This window comes from Schistocerca gregaria, chromosome 11 (assembly GCF_023897955.1).
Source record: "Schistocerca gregaria isolate iqSchGreg1 chromosome 11, iqSchGreg1.2, whole genome shotgun sequence".
NCBI classification, from domain to species: domain Eukaryota; kingdom Metazoa; phylum Arthropoda; class Insecta; order Orthoptera; family Acrididae; genus Schistocerca; species Schistocerca gregaria.
The window spans coordinates 11,496,872-11,503,278 of NC_064930.1; the positions used below are offsets into that span (position 1 = coordinate 11,496,872).

A 6,407-nucleotide genomic window follows, 5' to 3' on the forward strand; every position below is an offset into this window, starting at 1 on the left:
GGTGGGCGTAGCTCAGATGGTAGAGCGCTCGCTTATTGTGCGAGAGGTACTGGGATCGATACCCAGCGCCTCCAGAATTTTTAACACTCCTACATGCGCACCTTGCCATGCAAGAGGAATAATTCCCAACCAGCAGAGGTGTCTAGGCAGATACAAGCGAACGATTAGCATCCACAATTGGCAAGCGTTCTTTTATTCGTGCGCAGGAAGCACCCACCTCGCACACCTACACTTAACTTAGAAACAGTACAAATGTTCCCATAAGATTCTCAAGCCTACGTCGGAAAGATCTGCCTTGCGCCGAGTTCACGTAAATCCCACTGCACGTTCCCATTCTTTGCGTGCAGTCGGCTGCTACTGGCGTTGCTGGTTGTGACTGCTGATAACAGATGCCGTAGCAATCACTTCATGGAGTGAGTTGAATGTTTTGCGATAGTCTGTCTCTGACAAGCAAGCACAGGTGATATAGGTGCGAACACAGGAAGCTTGCAGCCCCTCGCTGCCTGCAGACACAGAGCAGCCACACTAGGAGAGCGGCCTAAGCCGTAGGCGAAATGTGCTCATTCGCTTTGGCGCGACGTCGAACTATAAGTAAGGCTGTCACTAGCGTGAGCGTTGCGTGAGCGTCGTGTAAAGTCGGAAAAGTCGGCTGCATGGGTGATTGCCAAGTTTGGGGAGCGTTTCGCAGTATGATCAGTGCAATGGAGACGCGGAAACTGGTTGTGTCCCAGTGTTTTGCAGTTGGACGACAAGAGTTTTACACAGTAGCAAAGAGCGAGGCACTGAGTTGGCATGAACAATGGAGAGCACAATGGGGCTCGAGATGTGCTTGTTACCTCAGGTGCTGTGTGATTGTCGACAAGGAGTGAAATGGACCAATTTGTGACCGCCCTTTCCATTTAAGACGTGAAAAACAGACGGAATTTGCATTCGTAATACCAGAGTATCGAAACTACTTGGAACTCTTGTGTATATGAACGTGTCCGCGCCTTTGTACTCTGGTACCTTCGCCGCTACAAACCAACCAACCAACGTGTCCGTGCACATCAGAGTCCCAAAGAATGGAGAATAGCCAGGCTTGGTCGTGTGTGCAGCCATAGCTCAGTTGGCAGATCGTTCGCTTAGCGTGTCAAAGGTCTCGGGTTCAAGCTCCGGCTCCTCCATGTTTTGTGGTCAGTGCATGGTAAGTGTTGGTCGCGGCGAACATAAAGGGACGCAAGAAGTTGCAAAACCAGCGTCACAGACTGATATGATGTATACTGTTATAAGGAGAGCAAGATGTAAGTGTGGTGACCGGCTGTTATCGTGGTGTCATCGAGTGCAGATCTGTCTTAGGTATCACGGCTTAACGTCATTGAAGCCTAGAGAGTGGACAACACGTTCGTCTTACTCAGAGCGGTGTCCGAATTCTACTTTCGACGTTATGCGTGCCACTCTTAATGTGGCCAACTACGATACGATACAGAATGCACGAAACCTGAAAGACACCCTCACTGATACATAGAGAGTAGTGTTTGTCTGCGGAATAATGGGAGTGTAAGGGTCTGTGACGTTGATGAGGCTGTATGTAGCACTATTAGTCAACGGGGGGTGGGCGTAGCTCAGATGGTAGAGCGCTCGCTTATTGTGCGAGAGGTACTGGGATCGATACCCAGCGCCTCCAGAATTTTTAACACTCCTACATGCGCACCTTGCCATGCAAGAGGAATAATTCCCAACCAGCAGAGGTGTCTAGGCAGATACAAGCGAACGATTAGCATCCACAATTGGCAAGCGTTCTTTTATTCGTGCGCAGGAAGCACCCACCTCGCACACCTACACTTAACTTAGAAACAGTACAAATGTTCCCATAAGATTCTCAAGCCTACGTCGGAAAGATCTGCCTTGCGCCGAGTTCACGTAAATCCCACTGCACGTTCCCATTCTTTGCGTGCAGTCGGCTGCTACTGGCGTTGCTGGTTGTGACTGCTGATAACAGATGCCGTAGCAATCACTTCATGGAGTGAGTTGAATGTTTTGCGATAGTCTGTTTCTGACAAGCAAGCACAGGTGATATAGGTGCGAACACAGGAAGCTTGCAGCCCCTCGCTGCCTGCAGACACAGAGCAGCCACACTAGGAGAGCGGCCTAAGCCGTAGGCGAAATGTGCTCATTCGCTTTGGCGCGACGTCGAACTATAAGTAAGGCTGTCACTAGCGTGAGCGTTGCGTGAGCGTCGTGTAAAGTCGGAAAAGTCGGCTGCATGGGTGATTGCCAAGTTTGGGGAGCGTTTCGCAGTATGATCAGTGCAATGGAGACGCGGAAACTGGTTGTGTCCCAGTGTTTTGCAGTTGGACGGCAAGAGTTTTACACAGTAGCAAAGAGCGAGGCACTGAGTTGGCATGAACAATGGAGAGCACAATGGGGCTCGAGATGTGCTTGTTACCTCAGGTGCTGTGTGATTGTCGACAAGGAGTGAAATGGACCAATTTGTGACCGCCCTTTCCATTTAAGACGTGAAAAACTGACGGAATTTGCATTCGTAATACCAGAGTATCGAAACTACTTGGAACTCTTGTGTATATGAACGTGAGCGCGCCTTTGTACTCTGGTACCTTCGCCGCTACAAACCAACCAACCAACGTGTCCGTGCACATCAGAGTCCCAAAGAATGGAGAATAGCCAGGCTTGGTCGTGTGTGCAGCCGTAGCTCAGTTGGCAGATCGTTCGCTTAGCGTGTGAAAGGTCTCGGGTTCAAGCTCCAGCTGCTCCATGTTTGTGGTCAGTGCATGGTAAGTGTTGGTCGCGGCGAACATAAAGGGACGCAAGAAGTTGCAAAACCAGCGTCACAGACTGATATGATGTATACTGTTATAAGGAGAGCAAGATGTAAGTGTGGTGACCGGCTGTTATCGTGGTGTCATCGAGTGCAGATCTGTCTTAGGTATCATGGCTTAACGTCATTGAAGCCTAGAGAGTGGACAACACGTTCGTCTTACTCAGAGCGGTGTCCGAATTCTACTTTCGACGTTATGCGTGCCACTCTTAATGTGGCCAACTACGATTCGATACAGAATGCACGAAACCTGAAAGACACCCTCACTGACACATAGAGAGTAGTGTTTGTCTGCGGAATAATGGGAGTGTAAGGGTCTGTGACGTTGATGTGGCTGTATGTAGCACGATTAGTCAACGGGGGGTGGGCGTAGCTCAGATGGTAGAGCGCTCGCTTAGTGTGCGAGAGGTACTGGGATCGATACCCAGCGCCTCCAGAATTTTTAACACTCCTACATACGCACCTTGCCATGCAAGAGGAATAATTCCCAACCAGCAGAGGTGTCTAGGCAGATACAAGCGAACGATTAGCATCCACAATTGGCAAGCGTTCTTTTATTCGTGCGCAGGAAGCACCCACCTCGCACACCTACACTTAACTTAGAAACAGTACAAATGTTCCCATAAGATTCTCAAGCCTACGTCGGAAAGATCTGCCTTGCGCCGAGTTCACGTAAATCCCACTGCACGTTCCCATTCTTTGCGTGCAGTCGGCTGCTACTGGTGTTGCTGGTTGTGACTGCTGATAACAGATGCCGTAGCAATCACTTCATGGAGTGAGTTGAATGTTTTGCGATAGTCTGTCTCTGACAAGCAAGCACAGGTGATATAGGTGCGAACACAGGAAGCTTGCAGCCCCTCGCTGCCTGCAGACACAGAGCAGCCACACTAGGAGAGCGGCCTAAGCCGTAGGCGAAATGTGCTCATTCGCTTTGGCGCGACGTCGAACTATAAGTAAGGCTGTCACTAGCGTGAGCGTCGTGTAAAGTCGGAAAAGTCGGCTGCATGGGTGATTGCCAAGTTTGGGGAGCGTTTCGCAGTATGATCAGTGCAATGGAGACACGGAAACTGGTTGTGTCCCAGTGTTTTGCAGTTGGACGACAAGAGTTTTACACAGTAGCAAAGAGCGAGGCACTGAGTTGGCATGAACAATGGAGAGCACAATGGGGCTCGAGATGTGCTTGTTACCTCAGGTGCTGTGTGATTGTCGACAAGGAGTGAAATGGACCAATTTGTGACCGCCCTTTCCATTTAAGACGTGAAAAACAGACGGAATTTGCATTCGTAATACCAGAGTATCGAAACTACTTGGAACTCTTGTGTATATGAACGTGTCCGCGCCTTTGTACTCTGGTACCTTCGCCGCTACAAACCAACCAACCAACGTGTCCGTGCACATCAGAGTCCCAAAGAATGGAGAATAGCCAGGCTTGGTCGTGTGTGCAGCCGTAGCTCAGTTGGCAGATCGTTCGCTTAGCGTCTGAAAGGTCTCGGGTTCAATCTCCGGCTCCTCCATGTTTTGTGGTCAGTGCATGGTAAGTGTTGGTCGCGGCGAACATAAAGGGACGCAAGAAGTTGCAAAACCAGCGTCACAGACTGATATGATGTATACTGTTATAAGGAGAGCAAGATGTAAGTGTGGTGACCGGCTGTTATCGTCGTGTCATCGAGTGCAGATCTGTCTTAGGTATCACGGCTTAACGTCATTGAAGCCTAGAGAGTGGACAACACGTTCGTCTTACTCAGAGCGGTGTCCGAATTCTACTTTCGACGTTATGCGTGCCACTCTTAATGTGGCCAACTACGATTCGATACAGAATGCACGAAACCTGAAAGACACCCTCACTGATACATAGAGAGTAGTGTTTGTCTGCGGAATAATGGGAGTGTAAGGGTCTGTGACGTTGATGTGGCTGTATGTAGCACTATTAGCCAACGGGGGGTGGGCGTAGCTCCGATGGTAGAGCGCTCGCTTAGTGTGCGAGAGGTACTGGGATCGATACCCAGCGCCTCCAGAATTTTTAACACTCCTACATGCGCACCTTGCCATGCAAGAGGAATAATTCCCAACCAGCAGAGGTGTCTAGGCAGATACAAGCGAACGATTAGCATCCACAATTGGCAAGCGTTCTTTTATTCGTGCGCAGGAAGCACCCACCTCGCACACCTACACTTAACTTAGAAACAGTACAAATGTTCCCATAAGATTCTCAAGCCTACGTCGGAAAGATCTGCCTTGCGCCGAGTTCACGTAAATCCCACTGCACGTTCCCATTCTTTGCGTGCAGTCGGCTGCTACTGGCGTTGCTGGTTGTGACTGCTGATAACAGATGCCGTAGCAATCACTTCATGGAGTGAGTTGAATGTTTTGCGATAGTCTGTCTCTGACAAGCAAGCACAGGTGATATAGGTGCGAACACAGGAAGCTTGCAGCCCCTCGCTGCCTGCAGACACAGAGCAGCCACACTAGGAGAGCGGCCTAAGCCGTAGGCGAAATGTGCTCATTCGCTTTGGCGCGACGTCGAACTATAAGTAAGGCTGTCACTAGCGTGAGCGTCGTGTAAAGTCGGAAAAGTCGGCTGCATGGGTGATTGCCAAGTTTGGGGAGCGTTTCGCAGTATGATCAGTGCAATGGAGACGCGGAAACTGGTTGTGTCCCAGTGTTTTGCAGTTGGACGACAAGAGTTTTACACAGTAGCAAAGAGCGAGGCACTGAGTTGGCATGAACAATGGAGAGCACAATGGGGCTCGAGATGTGCTTGTTACCTCAGGTGCTGTGTGATTGTCGACAAGGAGTGAAATGGACCAATTTGTGACCGCCCTTTCCATTTAAGACGTGAAAAACAGACGGAATTTGCATTCGTAATACCAGAGTATCGAAACTACTTGGAACTCTTGTGTATATGAACGTGTCCGCGCCTTTGTACTCTGGTACCTTCGCCGCTACAAACCAACCAACCAACGTGTCCGTGCACATCAGAGTCCCAAAGAATGGAGAATAGCCAGGCTTGGTCGTGTGTGCAGCCGTAGCTCAGTTGGCAGATCGTTCGCTTAGCGTGTGAAAGGTCTCGGGTTCAAGCTCCGGCTCCTCCATGTTTTGTGGTCAGTGCATGGTAAGTGTTGGTCGCGGCGAACATAAAGGGACGCAAGAAGTTGCAAAACCAGCGTCACAGACTGATATGATGTATACTGTTATAAGGAGAGCAAGATGTAAGTGTGGTGACCGGCTGTTATCGTGGTGTCATCGAGTGCAGATCTGTCTTAGGTATCATGGCTTAACGTCATTGAAGCCTAGAGAGTGGACAACACGTTCGTCTTACTCAGAGCGGTGTCCGAATTCTACTTTCGACGTTATGCGTGCCACTCTTAATGTGGCCAACTACGATACGATACAGAATGCACGAAACCTGAAAGACACCCTCACTGATACATAGAGAGTAGTGTTTGTCTGCGGAATAATGGGAGTGTAAGGGTCTGTGACGTTGATGTGGCTGTATGTAGCACTATTAGTCAACGGGGGGTGGGCGTAGCTCAGATGGTAGAGCGCTCGCTTATTGTGCGAGAGGTACTGGGATCGATACCCAGCGCCTCCA

At 49.8% G+C, this 6,407-nt stretch overlaps 3 non-coding genes across 3 annotated transcripts; all 3 read left to right on the forward strand.

Annotated features, from left to right (window-relative positions):
• Trnan-auu (transfer RNA asparagine (anticodon AUU)) lies at positions 1 to 74 on the forward strand. The gene has a single exon. It is a non-coding gene; the product is annotated as a tRNA-Asn (tRNA).
• Positions 75 to 1,589: 1,515 nt separating this feature from the next.
• Trnan-auu (transfer RNA asparagine (anticodon AUU)) lies at positions 1,590 to 1,663 on the forward strand. The gene has a single exon. It is a non-coding gene; the product is annotated as a tRNA-Asn (tRNA).
• A 4,670-nt stretch (positions 1,664 to 6,333) lies between these two features.
• Trnan-auu (transfer RNA asparagine (anticodon AUU)) lies at positions 6,334 to 6,407 on the forward strand. Its single transcript has one exon. It is a non-coding gene; the product is annotated as a tRNA-Asn (tRNA).